Source organism: Aquarana catesbeiana, linkage group LG07, assembly GCF_042186555.1.
Source record: "Aquarana catesbeiana isolate 2022-GZ linkage group LG07, ASM4218655v1, whole genome shotgun sequence".
Classification (NCBI taxonomy): Eukaryota; Metazoa; Chordata; class Amphibia; order Anura; family Ranidae; genus Aquarana; species Aquarana catesbeiana.
The window spans coordinates 313672213-313695988 of NC_133330.1; the positions used below are offsets into that span (position 1 = coordinate 313672213).

At 49.7% G+C, this 23776-nt stretch overlaps 1 protein-coding gene across 3 annotated transcripts in view; it reads left to right on the top strand.

Moving 5' to 3' along the window:
* Positions 1–1908: 1908 nt before the first annotated feature.
* LOC141103749 (ZZ-type zinc finger-containing protein 3-like) overlaps positions 1909–23776 on the top strand; it is a 39343-nt gene continuing 17475 nt past the window's right edge. For 2 of the 3 annotated variants that reach the window (XM_073593710.1, XM_073593712.1), the window contains exon 1: positions 1909–2010. The gene's annotated coding sequence lies outside the window, so the exon portion shown is untranslated. Of the gene's footprint in view, positions 2011–16682; positions 16797–23776 lie in introns of those variants that run through there. The other variant, XM_073593711.1, reaches the window with a different exon arrangement.

Sequence of the window (23776 nt, forward strand, 5' to 3'; positions counted from 1 at the left end):
GGGTGCACAATGTTATGTCAGGGGGTCGGAGTGGAGGTGCACAGTGTTATGTCAGGGGGAGACAGTTGGTGGTGCACCGTGTTATGTCAAGAGGACACAGTTGGGGTTGCACCATGTTATGTCAGGGGGGACACAGTTGCAGGTGCACAGTGTTATGTCAGGGGGACACAGTTGGGGATGCACAGTGTTATGTCAGGGGGTTGGAGCGGAGGTGCACAGTGTTATGTCAGGGAGATACAGTAGGAGGTGCACAGTGTTATGTCATGGGGACACAGTTTGGATTGCACAGTGTTTTGTCAGGGATAACACAGTTGCAGGTGCACAGTGTTATGTCAGGGGGTCGGAGCGGAGGTGTACAGTGTTATGTTGTAGCAATAACTCTCGGTGGAGCTGCTGGTTTAAGCGGGCTGTTACCTTCACTCTCAATACCTCTGTTTCACCGGCACCGGGTCTAGGGTTCCGTTGAGTTGACCTCTGGACGATATAAGCACCAACACTTAAGTATGTTTTTCAATGCTTTAATGAACCAAGTAACGAAGGTAGTAGCAGGAAAGAGGCAGGAGGAAAACTGCAGGGACGCTCAAATACCTTTCCTTAGGATTCTTTAGAACGTTCTTTAGAATTGAACACTGTAATTGGATGTGATCCCCTTGTGGGATACGATCTTTGCCCGCCTGGATAGGCCTCTCTCACTTGCCTAGCAGCCAGTACGTAGCACGAACAAAGTCTCTGCCACAGACTTGCTTGGAAATAAAACCCGTACGATCCTCTGCCATAAGATGTATTGGTTTGCGGTGAATGTCAAACACAGTACTTGGACCTCTAAGCCAACCTGGCAGTACTATGCAGTAAGACTACTTTAGGATACGTCCTTCAACCGAGTCACCAGGCCCCTCTCCAGACCAGCACTCTGCATGATCCTTCCATGACGGGTCCTCCCCTGGGATCTTCTCGGTTGTCCAGCTTCTTCACTCTGGATAGACAGCTCCGGACCATTCCTCTGCCGCTGTAGTAGGCCCCAGACAGGCTTCTGGGCCCACCCATGCGCCACAGCGACGCGGGCCTCCGGAACGGAGGACCACGAGGTGGTTCTCTAACGCATACCTGTCGGCCAGGAGGGCCAGCAGGTGGCTGAAAACGAACCCCTAAACATGGTGTCTGTCCCATAAATACCCCCTCCCAGAAGGCAACTCGGAGGACCACCTCCACCAAATTGTCTCCGGGGACAGAGGAACACTCATACGCCTCGACACGTTGCCTTTCCAACACTGGCCCATGGTGACAACGACACCCAACAGCACAGTGTGGAACTACACGCAACTCAGCCAAGCTGGAACAGAGGCAAATCTAACTTCCTCTAACAAGCGACCCACTAAATTTACCTATCAGATGGTAGATCAAAAATCTACCAGCGCTACAATGTCATGGGGACACAGTTGGAGGTGCACCGTGTTATGTCAGGGGGACACAGCTGGAAGTGCACAGTGTTATGTCTGGGGGGACACAGTTGGGGACGCACAGTGTTATGTCTGGGGGGACACAGTTGGGGACGCACAGTGTTATGTCGGGGACACAGTTTGGAGTGCACAGTTTTATGTCAGGGGGACACATTTGGAAGTGCACAGTGTTATGTCAGGGGGACGTAGTTGGGGGTGCACAGTGTTATATCAGGGGGACACAGTTTGGGGTGCAGTGTTATGTCAGGGGGACGTAGTTGGGGGTGCACAGTGTTATATCAGGGGGACACAGTTTGGGGTGCACAGTGTTATGTCAGGGGGCCGTAGTTGGGGGTGCACAATGTTAAGCCAGAGGGAACACATTTGTGCCCCCCAGTACTCGGAGCTGCAGCTTAACTCCCCTATAGGCGGACAGCACAGGTGGCCTTTCCCCCGGGCTCCGCTAGGTGTCGCTCTCCTGCAGCCGGAAGTGCTGTCAGCGTGGAGGGGGCTTCCGGGCAGTGTGCAGCGGCCTGACTCCCCGAGGAGGATCCGGCGGAGAGCGGCTAGAGAGGTGAGATTCCCGGGGGACCGGCACTTCCTGTTCTCTCCGCTCCCTCCACCACCTACCGTATTCTGTCATGAGGAGGTGCAGCTACAGAGAGACTGCACTGTGCGCTTCTAGTGTTGCCTCCCTATGCAGTGGCGGTGTACATCTCCCAGTGTTGCCTTCCTATGCAGTGGCGGTGTACATCTCCCAGTGTTGCCTCCCTATGCAGTGGTGGTGTACACCTCTATTGTTGCTTCCCTATGCATTGGCAGTGTACACCTCCAGTGTTGCTTCCCTATGCAGTAGCGGTGTACACCTCCTGCGCTGCTCCCCCATGCAGTGGCGGTGTACACCTCCTGCGCTGCTCCCCCATGCAGTGGCGGTGTACACCTCCTGCGCTGCTCCTCCATGCAGTGGCGGTGTACACCTCCTGCGCTGCTCCTCCATGCAGTGGCGGTGTACACCTCCTGCGCTGCTCCTCCATGCAGTGGCGGTGTACACCTCCTGCGCTGCTCCTCCATGCAGTGGCGGTGTACACCTCCTGCGCTGCTCCCCCATGCAGTGTCGGTGTACACCTCCTGCGCTGCTCCTCCATGCAGTGTCGGTGTACACCTCCTGCGCTGCTCCCTCATGCAGTGTCGGTGTACACCTCCTGCTCTGCTCCCCCATGCAGTGTCGGTGTACACCTCCTGCTCTGCTCCCCCATGCAGTGTCGGTGTACACCTCCTGCTCTGCTCCCCCATGCAGTGTCGGTGTACACCTCCTGCGCTGCTCCTCCATGCAGTGGCGGTGTACACCTCCTGCGCTGCTTCCCCATGCAGTGGCGGTGTACACCTCCCCCATGCAGTGGCGGTGTACATCTGCGCTGCTCCTCCATGTAGTGGCGGTGTACACCTCCTGCGCTGCTCCTCCATGCAGTGGCGGTGTACACCTCCTGCGCTGCTCCCCCATGCAGTGGTGGTGTACACCTCCCCCATGCAGTGGCGGTGTACACCTCCTGCGCTGCTCCCCCATGCAGTGGCGGTGTACACCTCCTGCGCTGCTCCCCCATGCAGTGGCAGTGTACACCTCCTGCGCTGCTCCCCCATGCAGTGGCGGTGTACACCTCCTGCGCTGCTCCCCCAATGCAGTGGCGGTGTACACCTCCTGCGCTGCTCCTCCATGCAGTGGCGGTGTACACCTCCTGCGCTGCTCCCCCATGCAGTGGCGGTGTACACCTCCTGCGCTGCTCCCCCATGCAGTGTCGGTGTACACCTCCTGCGCTGCTCCCCCATGCAGTGTCGGTGTACACCTCCTGCTCTGCTCCCCCATGCAGTGGCGGTGTAAACCTCCTGCGCTGCTTCTCCATGCAGTGGCGGTGTACACCTCCTGCGCTGCTCCCCCATGCAGTGGCGGTGTACACCTCCTGTGCTGCTCCCCCATGCAGTGGCGGTGTACACCTCCTGTGCTGCTCCCCCATGCAGTGGCGGTGTACACCTCCTGCGCTGCTCCTCCATGAAGTGGCGGTGTACACCTCCTGCGCTGCTCCTCCATGAAGTGGTGGTGTACACCTCCTGCGCTGCTCCTCCATGCAGTGGCAGTGTACACCTCCTGCGCTGCTCCCCCATGCAGTAGCGGTGTACACCTCCCCCATGCAGTGGCGGTGTACACCTGCGCTGCTCCTCCATGAAGTGGCGGTGTACACCTCCTGCGCTGCTCCTCCATGCAGTGGCGGTGTACACCTCCTGCGCTGCTCCCCCATGCAGTGGTGGTGTACACCTCCCCCATGCAGTGGCGGTGTACACCTCCTGCGCTGCTCCCCCATGCAGTGGCGGTGTACACCTCCTGCGCTGCTCCCCCCATGCAGTGGCGGTGTACACCTCCTGCGCTGCTCCCCCATGCAGTGGCGGTGTACACCTCCTGCGCTGCTCCCCCAATGCAGTGGCGGTGTACACCTCCTGCGCTGCTCCTCCATGCAGTGGCGGTGTACACCTCCTGCGCTGCTCCCCCATGCAGTGGCGGTGTACACCTCCTGCGCTGCTCCCCCATGCAGTGTCGGTGTACACCTCCTGCGCTGCTCCCCCATGCAGTGTCGGTGTACACCTCCTGCTCTGCTCCCCCATGCAGTGGCGGTGTAAACCTCCTGCGCTGCTTCTCCATGCAGTGGCGGTGTACACCTCCTGCGCTGCTCCCCCATGCAGTGGCGGTGTACACCTCCTGTGCTGCTCCCCCATGCAGTGGCGGTGTACACCTCCTGTGCTGCTCCCCCATGCAGTGGCGGTGTACACCTCCTGCGCTGCTCCTCCATGAAGTGGCGGTGTAAACCTCCTGCGCTGCTCCTCCATGAAGTGGTGGTGTACACCTCCTGCGCTGCTCCTCCATGCAGTGGCAGTGTACACCTCCTGCGCTGCTCCCCCATGCAGTAGCGGTGTACACCTCCCCCATGCAGTGGCGGTGTACACCTGCGCTGCTCCTCCATGAAGTGGCGGTGTACACCTCCTGCGCTGCTCCTCCATGCAGTGGCGGTGTACACCTCCTGCGCTGCTCCCCCATGCAATGGCGGTGTACACCTCCCCCATGCAGTGGCGGTGTACACCTCCTGCGCTGCTCCCCCATGCAGTGGCGGTGTACACCTCCTGCGCTGCTCCCCCATGCAGTGGCGGTGTACACCTCCTGTGCTGCTCCCCTATGCAGTGGCGATGTACGCCTCCTGTGCTGCTCCCCCATGCAGTGGCGATGTACGCCTCCTGCGCTTCTCCTCCATGCAGTGGCGGTGTACGCCTCCTGCGCTGCTCCTCCATGCAGTGGCGGTGTACGCCTCCTGTGCTGCTCCTCCATGCAGTGGCGGTGTACACCTCCTGCGCTGCTCCCCTTACACAGGACTGTTTAAAAAAAAAAAATCCATAAAACATCTAAATGCGCCGCCTTCTCTCATACATATTACTGTAAACCTGTATTTACACTGCATTGCACACACCAGCAGAAAGCTGAAATTAGGCTTGGTGTGGGCATGCCTGCCTTGTAAGAGGTAGCAGGGTACTGTGTGCGCTGTTGTAGTGGTACAAAGCAGTCTGGTGGTGGCGCAGCAAAGGCTCCCCAGGACTATAAGCGCTTATCCACAAAGGTATGGAATGGTACGCAGAGCCTTGCTGGCAGCCAGATCCCACCTAAAAAGTGATCTGTACTGCATCTCCATTCATACAGACAGACATGGACACTCATAGAGTTGACATGTAATGTGGAGAACAGCAGCGCTCATCTGAGTGCAGTATATTAAAATGATTAATGATGAATTTATTAAGATAGATTCAAATAAGAATGAACTTACAGGGTAAGGGTTAAAATGGCTAATCACAAGTAGGGATGGGCGAACGGTTCAGCCCGAGCATAAGTTCAAACCAAAATTTAGTTTGGTCGTTCGGCGAACAGCTGAACAAATGGGTCGTTTGACCGTTTGTTCGACCCCTCCCCCCCCTGAACCAACCACAATGCTTTGCAAGCCCTGAATGGCTAAAACAGTAAAAACTTCAGCCAATCAGGGCACAGAGCACTGTGAGAGTCATGATTGGACACTGTCACCATGACTTTATCCAATCATGGCTCATTCCCGCCCCACAGCATAAAAGTATTCTTTCAATGGCAGCCATTTTCAGTGGGATTTTGGCGTGGAGAGAGATAGAACAGCGCTCTGTTCAGTGCTGTCAGTGTAGAATGTTAGTTTAGTGTCAGTCTAGGGATAGTGTGAGTGTAGTGAGGAGGACCATCATTCAGCTTTTCATAGTGTGCAGCTAGAGTAGGGACAGCTCAGATAGTTTCAGTGTAGTGTAGTGAGACCGTGTCAGTAATCTTTACATTAGTATATTGCTACAGTAGGGACAGTTCAGATAGCGCCAGTGTAGTGACGGTTGAACACCATCTACTTGATTGCGTTACTGGCAGTTTAATCAATCGGTGCCCAGGCAGCTGCCAATCAGTGCCCATCCCCAATGCCTGCCTGTGCCATCAGTGATACCTATCAGTGCCACCCATCAATGCCCATCAGTGCTGCCTATTGGTGCCGCCTTATCAGTGCCCATCAGTGAAGGAGAAAACGTACTTACTTATAAAATTTTATAACAGAAACAAAAGAAAAACTTTGTTTAGCAAAAAATAAAAAACACAGAGGTGATCAAATACCACCAAAAGAAAAGTCTATTTGTGGGAACAAAATGATAAAAATGCTGTTTGGGTACAGTGTAGCATGACTGCGCAATTGTCATTTAAACAGCGCTGAAAGCTGAAAATTGGCTTAGGCAGAAAGGGGGTGTAAGTGCCCTGTATTGAAGCCATGTCGTTTTGTGTGCGTTACTGCCAGTTTAACGCCATTTACTTCTGTGTGCGTTACTGCCAGTTTAACGCCATATTGTTTTGTGTGCATTACTGCCAGTTTAACTCTATTTACTTCTGTATGTGTTACTGCCAGTTTAACGCCATTTACTTCTGTGTGCGTTACTGCCAATTGAATGCCATATTGTTTTGTGTGCATTACTGCCAGTTTAACGCCATTTACTTCTCTATGCGTTACTGCCAGTTTAACGCCATATCGTTTTGTTCGTTACTGCCAGTTTAACGCCATTTACTTCTGTGTGGGTTACTGCCAGTTTAACGCCATATAATTTTGTTTGCTTGTGTGCATTACTGCCAGTTTAACGCCATATAGTTCTGTGTGTCACTGTACGTTTGGCGCATTATATTGCAGTATATTATAGTGTATCCGTGGAGTGTGTCTGTGTAGTGTAAGTACTCAGATTAAAGTGCACTAAACACCTCTTTGCATTGATTAAAGTGCATCTACGTACATCTACGTAACTTCTTTACATTTGCTTATAAGCACCGCCCCGCCCTCCCTATAATGTCTGGGAGGACAGCAAGGAGAGGCAGACGTTCCCTTGGCTCTGTAAGGGGGCCAGCAACAAATGTGTCCACAGGCATCACAGGAACATGAGCCTAGAGAGAGGGAGGAACACTGGTAGACAAATTGGCATTCGTATTCCTCAAGCCGCGGCCTATTGCCAAGTTATCTCCAGTGATAATGATAATGATGAGATCACTGATGTAACTTGGGTGCCAGATAGAGCAGAGGAGGAAACTGAAGGTGAGGCAGCACAACCCCAAGGAGGTCGACATAAAGAAAGAGTAGAGAGCAGCCACCCTATTCCATCACATTCTGCAGCTGTTATCTCCTGGCCCACTCCCCAAAGCTCAGCTGTCTGGGCCTTTTTCAGCACCTCTGCAGCAGATCACACTGTTGCTATCTGCAAACTGTGTCACAGGCACATCAAACGTGGCAAAAACACCAACCATTTGGGTACCACATGCTTACCAAGGCATTTAACGTCCAAACCACTCAGCCCGTTGGCAAGAGCACCTAAAAGTCACACAAAAGGGGCACAAATCTGTCCCTCCTCTTTAATCACTTCAGTCTGCCCCTGTGATACTGAGTCATTACCTTTCAGCAGCCTCCACTGACAGGGATGATGGTATAGCAAGCTTGTCAAAGCTGTTAGCTCTCCAACTTCTGCCTTTCAGCCTGGTGGATTCTGCCCCCTTCCGTGAATTTGCACAATGTACTGTACCACAATGGCAGGTTCCCAGTTGCTACTACTTTTCACGTAAGGCCATTGCATCTCTCTACCATCACGTGAAAGGGAATGTTCTGGCATCATTGGGCAAGGCAGTCAGCCGTAAAATCAACCTTACTGCTGACACGTGGTCCAGCAAGCATGGGCAGGGACAATATATTTTGTTCACAGCACACTGGGTAACGCTGCTTGCAACTCGAAAGGATGCAGGACAGGGCTCGGTGCTGCAGCTTGTTGTCCCCCCCATGTCTCCATACAGTTGGTGATGATGCCAGACCTGTGAGCTCTACCCCCCTCCTCCGCCACCTCCATGCCCTCCTCTGCAGAATTGTCCTATGAACATCGGGTACACCCTAAGCGTTCAAAGGACTATTCCCAGAGTCAGGCTAAAAGGTGCCATGCAGTGCTTCAGCTGGTGTGTTTAGGGGACAGGAACCACACTGGAGCAGAAATTCTTGCAGCTCTGCAAACCTCCTGTCTGCCCTTAGAGAAAGTTCATACATGTGCCATTCAGTGGTGCAGCTTTTCCTAAGTACGTACTCGGGATTGCAAGATGTGCTAAAGCAGGTCAGAAGAGTCTGTAGCCATTTCAGGCGGTCATAGACAACCAGTGCTCGGTTGGCTGAAATTCAGTGGGAATTCCACCTGCCCGTAAACCGCCTGATTTGTGACATGCCCATCATCAACTTTGGGAATGCTGCAGTGGCTATACATGCAGCAGAGGGCCGTCAACGAGTACCTGTGCCAGTACTGCACGACGATGGGCTCGGGCTGCCTTGGCCTTTTTTCCCAAGGCCAATTGCTGATCATTAAGGATGCATGCACTGTATTGTCACCATTTGAGGAGGCCACAAGGATGGCGAGCTGTGACAGTGCATGCATCAGTGACACAGTCCAGTTGTGTTCCTGCTGGAGCAGACTCTGCGTGGCATTATGGACAGGGCACTGGAGGCAGAGCAGCAGGAGGAAGAGAAGGATTTTCTTTCCTCTCAAGGCTCACTTTATCCAGACACCATCATTCCTATGTCACAGAAGAGAGGGGAGGAGGAGGATTCTGGCACTTTCATAGGCTTCGAAGAAGAGGAAGACATGCGTCAATCTGTAAGCGATGGCTTTCCAACCCCAGGACCCTTGGGAGTAGTACATAGCTGGGAGGAGGAAGTTCCAGATGCTGTCACCCTGAGTGACCCAGGGGAGTCTGCTTCTCAAGCCTCGAAAAATTTGAGGCACATGGGCAACCTCATGCTTCAAAGCCTGCAAAAGGACCCAAGAATACATGGCATAAAGGAGAAGGATGATCACTAGTTGGCAACTCTCCTTGACCACCGTTATAAGGGGAAGGTCTCAGAACTCATCCTGTCCCTACAGAGAATGCAGAAGATAAAATCTCTTGAGGACACATTAAAGAGGATTTTATTGAACATTTTTCCTGACTCCAGTAGGTTACAGATGAAAAACGTTGTTTTGAGTCTTCTGTTGGTCAAGAGAGGAGCGTTGAAGAAGACATCCACCTAAGAGGAATTTCGGAATTTTTTTAGTCCTCGCCGCCCAGGGCTGTCAGCTTCCGCATCCCATCGGCAGCGTCTGCATCAAATGGAGGACGATTACCTCAGGGCCAAAACAGAGATGGAGAGCTTTCCAGCTGACAATCCACTGACTTACTGGGTCATGAGACTAGACCACTGGCCAGAACTTGGCCAGTATGCTATTTAGTTGTTGGGCTGCCCTGCATCCAGCGTGCTTTCAGAATGGGCATTCAGTGCTGCAGGAGGTTTCATTACTGATCATAGAACGCGTCTGTCCACAGACTCCGTGGACCGTTTGACTTTTATAAAAATGTATCAGTCTTGGATTACCAGCTATGAAGCCACTGATTAGGTCTTTTTTGGGATGTGGAATCTCTGCAGGACTTCAAGGCTATCTAGCTTTGAGGGTGTTCAATCATTTCATCTGGAAGAATGTTTTTGGTATAGGTTTCATGGGCACAATTAACACCCAAAGACCAATTTTTCTGCACCTGTTTGACAGTTTGAGAGTATTATTGCAATTTTTTTTTCAGCAAGGCCAATTTTGGCTTTCATCAAGAGTACCCCGTATAGGGTTACGTTGGGAAGGCGCCACAGACACCCAAAGACCAATATTTACACACCCGTTACTTCTATCCAAAGTCAAAGTGACACCAGAATGTATCCAAAAAAATCTCTAATCTTGTTCCCAGTGCACTACATTGTGGTCTCATCATGCACACTGGCTCCCCAGCTGTTGCTGAGCAAAATAAAGGCAGCTTGCAGGGAAAATTTAATTTTTTTTTTGGCTTTATAAATGCAATTACTGCTGCAGCAGATTCTAGACATGGTACAGATCTGCCACTTTACAGGTAGACTAAGGGGACCAAACTTTTTATTGATATTTTTTATTGATATATGTCCCCCAGGGCAGGACCCGGACCCCTATAACCGTTGTATGCCCAATTAATTGCATATAAACCTTCAAAATGGGCACTTTTTTGAATTTTGACATTCGGGTCCTATTGACTTTAATGGGGTTCGTTATTCGGTCTGAACTTTTGTGGTGTTCGAAAGTTCTGATGCGAACCGAACAGGTGTCAGTTCGGCCCATCCCTAGTCACAAGGTGAGGCTCGCTGTGTAGTCCTGATCCAGATAGCCGATCGCAGCCTGAAGAAGGAGCACTCATGCTCCGAACGTGCGCCTGCCGGTCCTGTGCCCCACATCCATTGACATCACAGCCGACAGGGAGATGACTGCCAGCTTGACTCAGAGCCTTGGAAACCCCTGCAGCTAGCGAGACAGCAGCAGCACCCCACACCTCCGGCTATCTGGATCAGGACTACACAGTGAGCCTCCCCTTGTGACTAGCCATTTTAACACTGACCCTGTGAGTTAATTCTGTTCTCCACATTATATATCTACAGAGCTGCTTCCCTCTTCCACAGCTGGCTGCACCTCTAGAGCGCTATATACATCATTAACCCATCGAACTTGTTCCTAACAACACATTCAAGCCTGAACTGAACTCTTCCAGGGACCAAGCTACCCCCAACCACTGGATTTTATTGTCATAATCACCTTTACCTATAGCTTTGTTTTCCATCCATCTCTCTCCAAGCGCCACTATACTCCCCCTTCTCTTAGAGTTGACATGTATACTACAGTATGTAGAAAATCATTCATTCACAATGACTGAATGCCGAGGTGACTCGGGCCGCTGCTTGCACATTGTTTACGTTTCTTTTGACTCTGAATGAGTCACTGATCGGTAAGCGCCCACAGCGCAGGTGTTGAAGGCTGCTGTCATCCTGCACCGCTGCTTAGTGAATGACCCATTGAGCGATTCCTATGCGTTTCCCACACCACCGCATCACAATCGCACTCTGTTCATTTGAACTGCTATAGGTGTCAATATTAAGTTGACACCCCAAAAACGGTTCGCAAAACGCAGTGCAATTACTGATTCGTATCGCATGGGTGTCCGATTTCAGTGTGCCAAAAAAGAAAAGTGCATACAACTTTTGCATGCAGGTGCAGTACGATTTGAGCCATACAAAATGAATGTTCACACCCATGCAATCTGATTCCAGATTGGCAAAAGAAAAAAAAAATAGTGCATACAACATTTGTGTGTGGGTGCGTTGCGATTTTGAGCCACACAAAATAAATGTTCACACCCATGCAATCCGATTCCAGTGCGGCTTAAAAAAGGTGCCAGCAACTTTTTTTCGTGCGGTATGATTTGAGCCATACAAAATGAATGGGCTCAAATCGCACTGCAAACAATCGCATGTGATTTTAATAGGAATGTGGTGCAATTCCTGTCCGCATCACATGCAGTTCCCCACACCGCATCAGTGTCAACCAGGACTCAAAAGGAAGATGCAAACAACGTGCAAGCGGCGGCGGCAGCACAGACTAGTAACCTCGGCATTTAGTCATTGTTTACATATCCTTTGACTCCGAGCCCTTTATTAGGTGGCGGTGACAGTGTAGGTGCAGAATGATCACAGCCTTCAGGCATTCTGATACACAGAAGGCCGAGGTCATCCTGCACCGCTGCGTAGTGAATGAATCATTCAGCGGCAGGGGGAAGATGTAAACACCAACAAAATGTAAGCGGCAGCAGAGCAGGAGGACTGAAGGAGGTCATTCTGTGCTGCTGTCTATACATTGTTTATGTTTAGGCCTTGTTCACACGGGGTGTACTACAGCATACACCAGTGATGGCGAACCTTGGCACCCCAGATGTTTTGGAACTACATTTCCCATAATGCTCATCTACACTGCAGAGTGCATGAGCATCATGGGAAATGTAGTTCAAAAACATCTGGGGTGCCAAGGTTTGCCATCACTGGCATACACCCATTCCTGGGCTGTGTTTACCTGCACAGGTGTTCTGTGCCTCCCTGCGTTTTAGGGAGGGGGTCCCATTTAAGTAATTTTGGAACACAATTTCGCTCCCAATTTGACATCCATGCTAGTGCGTCCTGTTCACAAACAGTGTGAGTTTGGGGCCATGCACCCGCTCGGATATCAGACTGGGAGATGGCTGTGTCTGTGCAAGTTGATTTGAATGAGATTGCCTTCACAGGGATGCATGCACTCCCGTCCATCCCCGTGCGGGCAAACCGCTGTACTGAGAGTCTGCAGGAGCCTTGCATTGCACCTACTACCCGCTGATCACAGGAGCCTGGTATTGCACCTACTACCCGCTGATCACAGGAGCCTGGTATTGCACCTACTACCTGCTGATCACAGGAGCCTGGCTTTGCGCCTGCTATCTGCTAATTGCTCTGCAGACTCCTAAGAAAAAAATAATAAATGCACATTATTTTTACCTCTAAAAATATACATTTATTTTGTATTATTTCACAGAGTAGAAGCTGATCTTTGAAGGTGTACAGAGTGGAATTTATTTTGTGGAGTGTAATTTGCACAGTGTGCAGAGTATGTTCCTACAGCATAGTGTACACAATAGAGCTTTGCAGGGTATATTCGTAGAGCATATTGTACAGAGTAGTGGTGTGGAGTATATTTGTACAGCACAGTGTACACAATGGAACTTTGCAAGGTATATTCGTATAGCACAGTGTACAGAGTAGTGGTGCAGAGTATATTTGTACGGCACAGTGTACACAATGGGAGCAGTGTGGTGTATATTCGTGCACAGTGTACAAAGTAGAGTGGTCTGGAGTATATTAATACAGCAGAGTGTACACAATGGAACTGCGTGGAGTATATTTGTACAGCACAGTGTACACAATGGGAGCAGTGTTGCATATATTTGTACAGCACAGTGTACAAAGTAAAGTGGTGTGGAGTATATTCATACAGCTCAGTGTACACAATGGAACTGTGCAGAGTATATTCGTACAGTACAGTGTACAGAGTAAAGTGGCGTGGAGTATATTCATACAGCATAGTGTACAGAGTGGAGTATATTCTTGCTGCATGGTGTACAGAGTGGAGTATATTCATACAGCACAGTGTACAGAGTAGAGTGGTGTGGAGTATATTCATACAGCTTCATAAAGAGATTTTTGATGCCTCTTACGGTCAAGAAAGTCAGGAATTTTGCTGCTCAGAGAATTAGTTTGTAGGAAAGAACTTTCACTGCTGATAGTACAAGAACTCTCTCTGTAGTATACATTGCACAGTTCTCTGTATATTGCACTCTGAATTGCTCACCATGTGAGGCTCTCTGTGTGACGTGTGCACTGTGCAAGGCTCATTCTCTGTGTATTGGTCACCATGTGGGGCTCTGTGTTAGACCCTCTCTGTGTAGCGGGGCGCTCTGTGGGTGTCGGGGTAACGTGGGGCTCCCTGTGGGTGTATTGCACATCATCGCACAGCACAATTACCCGCTCATCACCAGTGCTGCAAGACAAAATATGAGGCTCAGGCACCATTTTGTCAGCATTTATATTCTTGAACCCCCTCACTCTCTGTGTGTATGTATGTATGTGTATATATATATATATATGCACACACACGCACGCGCGCGCGCGAGTACACCCCTCACATTTTTGTAAATATTTTATTATATCTTTTCATGTGACAACATTGAAGAAATGACACTTTGCTACAATGTAAAGTAGTGAGTGTACAGCTTGTATAACAGTGTAAATTTGCTGTCCCCTCAAAATAACTCAACACACCGCCATTAATGTCTAAACCGCTGGCAACAAAAGTGAGTACACCCCTAAGTGAAAATGTCCAAATTGGGCCCAATTAGCCATTTTCCCTCCCCGGTGACTCGTTAGTGTTACAAGGTCTCAGATGTGTTAAATTTGGTGTTATCGCTTTCACTCTCTCATACTGGTCACTGGAAGTTCAACATGGCACCTCATGGCAAAGAACTCTCTGAGGATCTGAAAAGAAGAATTGTTGCTCTACATAAAGATGGCCTAGGCTATAAGAAGATTGCCAAGACCCTGAAACTGAGCTGCAGCACGGTGGCCAAGACCATACAGCGGTTTAACAGGACAGGTTCCACTCAGAACAGGCCTCTCCATGGTCGGCCAAAGAAGTTGAGTGCACGTGCTCAGTGTCATATCCAGAGGTTGTCTTTGGGAAATAGACGTATAGAGTGCTGCCAGCATTGCTGCAGAGGTTGAAGGGGTGGGGGATGGGGGGTCAGCCTTTCAGTGCTCAGACCATACGCCACACACTGCATCAAATTGGTCTGCATGGCTGTTGTCCCAGAAGGAAGCCTCTTCTAAAGATGATGCACAAGAAAGCCCACAAACAATTTGCTGAAGACAAGCAGACTAAGGACATGGATTACTGGAACCATGTCCTGTGATCTGATGAGACCAAGATAAACTTATTTGGTTCAGATGGTGTCAAGCGTGTGTGGCGGCAACCAGGTAAGGAGTACAAAGACAAGTGTGTCTTGCTTACAGTCAATCATGGTGGTGGAAATGTCATGATCTGGGGCTGCATGAGTGCTGCCGGCACTGGGGAGCTACAGTTCATTGAGGGAACCATGAATGCCAACATGTACTGTGACATACTGAAGCAGAGCATGATACCCTCCCTTCAGAGACTGGGCCTCAGGGCAGTATTCCAACATGATAAGGACCCCAAACACACCTCCAAGATGACCACAGCCTAGCTAAAGAAGCTGAGGGTAAAGATGATGGACTGACCAAGCATGTCTCCAGACCTAAACCCTATTGAGCATCTGTGGAGCATCTTCAAATGGAAGGTGGAGGAGCGCAAGGTCTCTAATATCCATCAGCTCTGTGATGTCTTCATGGAGGAGTGGAAGAGGACTCCAGTGACAACCTGTGAAGCTCTGGTGAACTCCATGCCCAAGAGGGTTAAGGCAGTGCTGGAAAATAATGGCAGCCACACAAAATAGTGACACTTTGGGCCCCATTTGGAAATTTTCACTTAGGGATGTACTCACTTTTGTTGCCAGCGGTTTAGACATTAACCACTTCCGGACCGCCCACCATCGTTATACGTTGGTACTTTGAAGAGGAGTATCATTGTTATGGCAGCAGCTAGCTGCCATAACCCTGGTATCCTCTTCTTCAGTGAGCAGTCCGGTTTCAGATAAAAGTGGTCTCTGCGGCGGATTTGCCGCGAGATCACTTTTATCGGTGGGAAAGGGCCCCCCCCTCCCGTCGCGCTCTGGTGCCTTCAGCCACTTACCGGGGCCATCGGATCTTCACCCTGGCTGGGCATGGAAACGAGTGAGAGGAAGATGGCCCCCACCCGTCTCCATAACAATGCAGGGCGGAATCGACATCAAAACGTCACTTCCGCCCATAGCTCTTAAAGGTCCATTTTTTTTTTTTTTATTATTATTTTTTTGAATGACAACTTTTTTTTACTTTTTTATGCATTTTAGTGTAAATGTGAGATTTGAGGTCTTTTTGACCCCAGATCTCATATTAAAGAGGTCCTGTCATGCTTTTTTAATATTAAAAGGGATATTTACACTCCTTGTAATAGGAGTAAAAGTGACACAATTTTTTATTTTTTTTTTAAAAGCAGTGTAAGAATAAAAAATAAAAGGTAAAAATAAATAAGAGGAAAAAAATTTTTTAAACACGCCCCGTTGAGCTCGCTGCAGAAGCAAACGCATACGTGACTAGCGCCCGTATATGAAAACGGTGTTCAAACCACACATGTGAGGTATCGCCGCAATCGTTAGAGCGAGAGCAATAATTCTAGCCCTAGACCTCCTCTGTAACTCAAAACATGCAACCTGTAGAATTTTTTAAACGTCGCCTATGAAGATTTTTAAGGGTAAAAGTTTGTCACCATTCCACGAGCGGGCGCAATTTTGAAGCGTGACATGTTGGGTATCAATTTACTCGGCGTAACATTATATTTCACAATATAAAAAAAAATTGGGCTAACTTTACTGGTGTCTTATTTTTTAAGTCAAAAATGTGCGCTTGTAAGACCGCTGCACATATACGGTGTGACAGAAAGTATTGCAACGACCGCCATTTTATTCTCTGGGGTGTTAGAAAAAAAATGTATAATGTTTGGGGGTTCTAAGTAATTTTCTAGCAAAAAAAAACCTTTTTAACTTGTAAACAACAAATCTCAGAGAGAGGCTAGGGACTGAAGTGGTTAATGGCTGTTTGTTGAGTTATTTTGAGGGGACAGCAAATTTACACTGTTATACAAGCTGTACACTCACTACTTTACATTGTAGAAAAGTGTCATTTCTTCAGTGTTGTCACATGAAAAGATAGAATAAAATATTTACAAAAATGTGAGGGGTGTACTGACTTTTGTGAGATACTGTGTGTGTGTGTATATATATAATGACTCCCCCCTCTGTGTGTGTATGTATATATAGATATATGTGTGTGTAGATAGATAGATATAGATATATCTATCTATCTATAGATATATGTGAACCCCCGCCCCCTCCCCTCTCCACGTTCTCAGGCTCTCTCTTCATTGTTGATATTCTCCCGCCCGCTCACGTGTTGGAGGCTCGAGCAGGTGAAGCCCCGCCCTCCGGGGGTGGGCGTGTTCCGCCCGGAAGGACGGCGGCAGGTCCGGCGTGTGTGGTTGTCCCGGAGTGGTGGGCGGGACGGAGAGTCACGCCCCCTCCTCGTTGGTAGGATTGTTGTTGCTAGGTGCGCGCGCCGCCGCCGTTTCTCGCGAGAGAGCCCATATCTCGCGGGAATGTACGGGGGAGACATGTCCGGGGAGAGAGGCGAGGTGAGAGCGGGACCGGGGTGATGAGCAGGAGGAGGGAGGGCGGGGGTTGCGCACTGTGGGCGGGGGGGAGGGTGTGCGCTGCCTGAAGGGTCACACGAGGGACAGGACCTGACTGATGTGTGGGAGCAGCAGCTGGGGGCGTGGTCTATGCGGGCTGTGGGAGGGGCTTACTGGCCTGCACATGGGGGTGGGTGTGATGTTGCTGAAAAGTTGGTGCTGGAGCCAGAAGAAAGAGGAGATGACATTACTGGTGAGAGGGCGGTTACATACCCCAAAGGGGCGTGTCTGTAGGTGGGGGAGGGAGGTTACATGCCCCAAGGGGCGGGTCTACAGGTGGGGAAAGTTACATATCACAGGGGGTGGGCCTAAATGTGGGGGAGGTAACATACCCCTATGGGGCGGGTCTACAGGTGAGGGAGGTTACATACCCCAAGGGGCAGGTCTAATGATGGGGGAGGTTACATACCCCAGGGGGTGGGCCTAAAGGTGGGGGAGGTTACATACCCCGAGGGTGGTTCAGGTAACTTCCCCCCCAAGGGGCGGGTCTACAGGTTGGTGAGGATACATACCCCCGGGGGGCGGATCTATAGGTGGAGGAGGTTACATACCCCAACGGGTGGGTCTACAGGTAGAGGAGGTTACCTACCCCCAAGGGGCGGGTCTACAGGTGGGGCAGGTTACATACCCCAAGGGGCGGTCTACAGGTGGGGCAGGTTCCGTACCCCCAAGGGGCGGGTCTACAGGTGGGGGAGGTTCCGTACCCCCAAGGGGTGGGTCTACAGGTAGGGGAGGTTCCATACCCCCCAAGGGGCAGGTCTGCAGGTAAGTGAGGTTGCATACCCACAAGGGGCAGGTCTACAGGTGAGGGAGGTTACATACCCTCAAGGGGTGGGTCTGCGAGTGGGAGAGGTTACATACGCCAAGAGGCGGATCTACAGGTGGGGGAGGTTACATATCCCAGAGGTGGGTCTACAAGTTGGGAAGGTTCCATTCCCTAAGGGACGGGTGGATGAGGTTACATATCCCAGGGGGCAACTCTACAGGTGGGGGAGGGGGTTTACATACCATTGGAGGCGGGTCTATGGATAGGGTGGCTACATAAACTGGAGGAATAATACATTCTTTTGGGAAAGTTTGTTGGTGGGAGTGAGTATATTTTCTAGAGGGTGGATCTGCGAGCTGGGCATGTGACATATCCTAGGGGGAGGGTCTATGGTTAGGGGAGGCTGCATCTGTAAGGAGGAGGGTCTTTGGGTGGGGCAGGTGATATACCCCAGGGGAGGAGCTGTGGGTTGGGGAGGTTACATATCTTAGGAGAAGGTTCTATGTGTGGGGTACGCTACCTGCTCTAGGAAAAGAGGGTCCATTGGCAAAGTAGGTTGCATTCCCTGTGTGGGAGGGTCCATAAGGCTACATACACTACGGGGAGAGTCTCTTAGTAGTGTAGGCTTCATATCCCAGAGGGAGGGTCTACAGGTGGGGGAGGTTACATATCCCAGGAGAGGGGTTCTGGGTGGGGGATAGGTTACATACCCTAGGGAGAGAGGGTCTGTTGTTAGAGAAGTTTACATTTCCTTGAGGGAAGCTCTAAGGGCGGGGAAGGCTACATTTGGATATGTGATGGCGTCTATGGGTGGAGGTGGAAAAATAGCTGGGGGGAGGACCTCTTTGTAGGGGAGGCTCCATACCTAAAGGGGGGCGGGTAAATACCCCAAGAGGAAGGGTGTATCGGTGGGGTGGGGAAGGCTGCAAACCCCAGAGGGGAGGTTTACAGGTGGGGAAGGCGGCATACTCCTGTAGGAGGGTCTACAGTTGGGGGGGGCTCCATAGTTGGGGGTGGCTCTGGGCGGGAAGGCTAGGTACACCAGGGGAGGGTATGTGGGTGGGGAAGGTTGCATACTTTAAGGTGAGAGGGTCTGTTGGCAGAGGAGGTTACATTTCCTTGGGGTAAGGTCTCTGGGAATGTAGCCTTCCCCGCCCATATGTTGAAGTGTCAATGAGCGGGGGAGATTACATATCCTGGGGGGGGCCTAATGATAGGTGAGGCTACATACTTCAGAGGGAGGGTCTATAGGTGGGGGGTTTACATAACCCCCCCAGGGAAGGGCTCTGGGAGGGGAAGGCTTTGTACCCCAGGGGGGAGGGTCTGTGGGTGGGGTAGGTTACATACCCTAAGGATAGAAAGTCTATTAGTAGAGGAGGTTACATTTCTTTGGAGGAAGGCTTGTATACTCCGTGGGGAGGTTATATACCCCAGAGAGGAGAGTCGAGTCTATTAGGGGGGGGGCACGAGATTACCTACTTTATTGGGGGAATCTCTGAGCTGGGGAGGCTACATACTCCAAGGGGAAGGTCTATGAGTGGGGGAGGATACATACTCCAGGGAAGAGGATCTATGGGTGGTGAAGGCTACATACTCCAAGGGGAGGATCTATGGGTGGGGGAGGCTTCATACTCCGAGGGAAGGGTCTATGGGTGGGGAAGGCTTCATACTGCAAAGGGAGGGTCTATGGGTGGGGTAGGCTACATACTCCAAGGGGAGGGTCTATGGGTGGAGGGGGGGGCTACATGCTGCAAGGGGAGGGTCTATGGGTGGGGAAGGCTACATACGCCAAGGGGAGGGTCTATGGGTGGGGGAGGCTTCATACTCCACAGGGAGGGTCTATGGGTGGGGAAGGCACCATACTCTGCGGGGAGGGTCTATGGGTGGGGAAGGCTACATACTTCAAGGGGAGGGTCTATGGGTGGGGAAGGCTACATACGCCAAGGGGGAGGGTCTATGGGTGGGGGAGGCTACATACTCCAAGGGGGAGGGTCTATGAGTGAGGGAGGCTACATGCTCCAGGGGGAGGGTCTATGGGTGGGGAAGGCTACATGCTCCAGGGGGAGGGTCTATGTGTGGGGAAGGCTACATACGTCAAGGGGAGGGTCAATGGGTGGGGGAGGCTACATACGCCAAGGGGAGGGTCTATGAGTTGGGGAGGCTACATACTGCAAGGGTATGGTCTGTGGGTGGGGGAGGCTACATGCTCCAGGGGGAGGGTCTGTGGGTGGGGGAGGTTACATACCCTGGGGAAAGGCTGTATGGAGGGGAGGTTACATAGCCCAGTGTAGGTGGATGTGCAAGGTTCCATACACCAAGAGGCTTGATTCCACAGGATACTTACACCCAGGAGGAGAGTATGGGCTAGGTAGGTTACATTTGCTAAGGGGAGGGTTTGTGAGCTAGTGAGGTTATAAATCTACTGGGGAGTGGGGGCTAAAGGGGGATGGTCTGTGTTGGGGAGTGGGGGCTAAAGGGGGATGGTCTGTGTTGGGGAGTGGGGGCTAAAGGGGGATGGTCTGTGTTGGGGAGTGGGGGCTAAAGGGGGATGGTCTGTGTTTCTGCATGCCAGAGAGGAAAGGTCTCTGAGTGGGGGCGACCGGGGCAGGGGAGGGGTTGGAGCCTGGGAAAGGTGGCATATGGGTGTCAGAGGCCAAATAGCTCAAAGGTTGGGTCCTTTACAGGAAAGATGCTACATTGCATGGAGCTGGGATTGAAGGGGAAGGGGGTCTCTAACCTGGGAAGAGGGGTTATCAGTGGGGGGGAACATCATACCCAGGGTAAGGGTCTGAATACTAATATTTTGGAGTAGGCTCTATATTAGGAGATAATTGCCCCATAGGAGATGATCAGATGGGGGTGGGGAGGGGTATATATACAGAAAAAAGGGTGGCAGATGTAAAACTAGCAGTCAAGTTCAGTCTTTAGACCTGAACTGCCAGAATGGAGGTGTCCTGTGCTCACTCCCTCTGCTTGTCTTGAATGGCCCTTCTAAAGTGCAGTCAGACATAGGGAAGTGACATGACAAAGTTGTGCAAGCAAAGTAAACTTTCAAGAGTCTGAAAAAGATTAAAAAAAAAAAAAAAAAAAAAAAAGTCCTGATGACTGTACGCGGATAACACATGTATTGAGATTTAGTGCATGAACTCCTCTTTTCATTGTACACACCTTTATCATTTACCCACTCTACCCTCGAGCCAGTTCTGACATTTCTCTCATACATGTAACAATCTGCCTTTTTTTTTTTTTATTATTTGCTAGGAAATTACTTCGAACCCCCTAACATTATATACCCACTTTGGCTCTCACACCTGTTTACCCCTTATGGACCAGAGCAATTTTTCACATTTCTGCTATGAGCCTGTTCCTTCGGTGATCATTTTGTCATTACTTAAAGCAGACCTTCAGTCATTTTTTCATCTTTCCGTCTATTAAATCTTTTGCCTTTGTTGTTGTTTTAACTTTGGATAGTAAAACATATTTTTTTCTGCCAGTAAATCCCTTATACAGCCCACTTGCTGTTTCTTGTCTAGTCATTAGCCTAGGCTTATGACATCATGCACAGCTCTCTATCACTCTTGTGAGAGCTTGCCAGGAAGAAAGGGGGGCTGAGTCATAAGAGGGCCAATGAAAGCTGCAGAGCTGGAGGTGTGCCTCTGTGTGTCTATAAGTGAACAGGCAGCAGCTTCAGCTGCCCACAGTTAAAATGGCTGCAGCCAGACTCAGTGGAGGGAGATTTCTGCAGCATATTTGGCAAATACAGAATCACAGTATATATAAAATAATATGCAAAGTGGTTGGAAGGAAGCTTCAAAATGGCAAAGATGTTTTTATTACAAATTATGTGAGCAGACTGCAGTTCCTCTTTAAGATACGTAATACATACATTGTTTTTTTTAAGGACAAACAAGGCTTTCTTTTTGTGAGTATTGTCCTGCAACTATATATATATATATATATATATATATTTTTTTTTTTTTTTGCAAACCTGTTAAATGTAATAAAACTAAACAAAAGGCAAATTTTTCTTTTTTTTTTTGAACTGTGTTAGTTTAAACATGAATAGAATTACTGCACAAAAGAAGCGTGCATTTTATTCTGTAATTTGTCCTGTGTAAAACACTAAAATGATGATTTTGGTACAAAGCGTTGCAAAAGTTATTTACAAACGAAGTAAAGTGTTTTTTTTTCATTGTGATACGTGTAAAATATATGTAAAACGTACAAATATTAATAAGAAAGCGAACAAAAACAAATAAGGCTTAACTATTAGGGTTCTTTCACACTGAGGCGTGCGGGCGCTGGTGGTACAGCGGCTCTAAATATAGCGCCGTTTTAGCGGCGCTATTCGGCTGGTAGTGGGGTGGTTTTTTAACACCCGCTAGCGGCCGAAAACAGGGTTAAAACCAGCGGCGCTTTGCCGGCGGGTTTGCAGCACTGCCCCATTGTTATCAATGGGAAGGGGCTCTTTAGGAGCGGTAAATACACAGCTCCTACAGCGATCCAAAGATGCGGCTTGCAGGACTTTTTTGACGGCCCTGCAAGCGCACCGCTCCAGTGTGAAAGCTCTCGGGGATTTCACATTGGGCTGCATTGAGCGGCTCTTTCAGGGAGCTTTGCAGGCGCTATTTTTAGCACTTTAGCGCCTGCAAAGTGCCTCAGTGTGAAAGCACCAGAAAAATTACAATTGAATGGAGAAGGAGAATACGGAGTTAATTAATGCTGATTAGAGTAAACTAAGGGGGTTAATAAGGGGTTCAACAGGAGAACTTTTTTTTTTTTTTTTACTTGTCAAGGTTGCTTTAATTCTCTCCATCTGCAGAACGAAGTTCATCTCTTTGATCAGTAGATGCAAACACAGAATTTTACAATTGATACAATGTTTCAATGAAACTTCTTGTGATTGCGGCTGAGCGATTGCTGTTTTATAAGGGCTTTTTTACGTGGGCTTGTCTGTAATCCGCTTGCTTAGCGGGGGATCACTCCGTTGACAGACCTGTCAGAGCCCCGCTCTCCTCCGTGGGAGATTGGATGAAAATGGACTGCTGGGACAGGGAAGGATCTTGGCAGAAGGACTGGACGTTCTAGACACGCCCTGCATACAATGATGACATGTTTTTGGGCGTGTCTAGTACGCCCAGAGTCTACTACTGGGTACATTTTGCAAGCAGAGGCCCTAGAGAATAAAATGGTGGATATTGCAAATTTTTTGCGCAGCAGTTTTACCGAAGCAAATGTTTTTTGAAAAAATTCACTTTTAATGAATTTTAGTGAACACAAGCACAATAAAAAGCCAAATTTTGGGGTAAAAATAATAGATGATGTTATGCTGAGTAAATCAATACCAAACAAGGCATGCAGCCGCCCAAATGCTTCTATCTGACAGGCAGGAGTCTGGTTGTCAGATTTGCCCACAATCACGGTGTTTGTAGCCACCGGGAATGTGAACGACCCCCCCCCCCCCCCGCTGTCAGCGAAAGGGTATGTAAAGTCAAAACTTTTTTCTTTAAGCCATGGATAGACAGTTGAAGAGTAAGAACCCCTGTCATGTTTTTATTGTTGGAGATATTCTTGGGGAGATTTGCGCAAAAGTTATTTTTAATTATTTTTCCTTATACTACAAATGGCGGTGATCAGTGACATAGCAGGACTGCGATAATGTGGTGGACATTCTTACACTAACTGACACTTTTTGCGGACCAGTGACACTAATACAGTTATCAGTGCTAAAAATCTACATTGTTACTTTACTAATCACACTGGCCGGGAAGGGTTTAACCGTGTGCCTAACCAGTGTTTATGTGTACAGTGTTAGGCGCTTTTACTAGGGGAAGAGATGGAATTCATTCCCTGCTTTGTAGGGACACAAACTCCATCCCTTCCCTCCTGCCAGAATGGCGATCTGCCTTGTTTACAGAGGCAGATTGCAGTTCTGTCTCTCTGCCTGACGATCGTCAGGTGCCAGTGGACATTGAGTACCTGACACCCGTAGATCGCCTTCCACTGTGTGTAATGTCAGCGGGAGCTCACATGCGTGCCCCCGACCCGGAAGTGCGGGTTCACGTATATATATATATATATATATATATATATATATATATAATATATATACACCCCTCTCACTGCATCTGACAGAGGAGGAAAGGGGAAAGCCGGC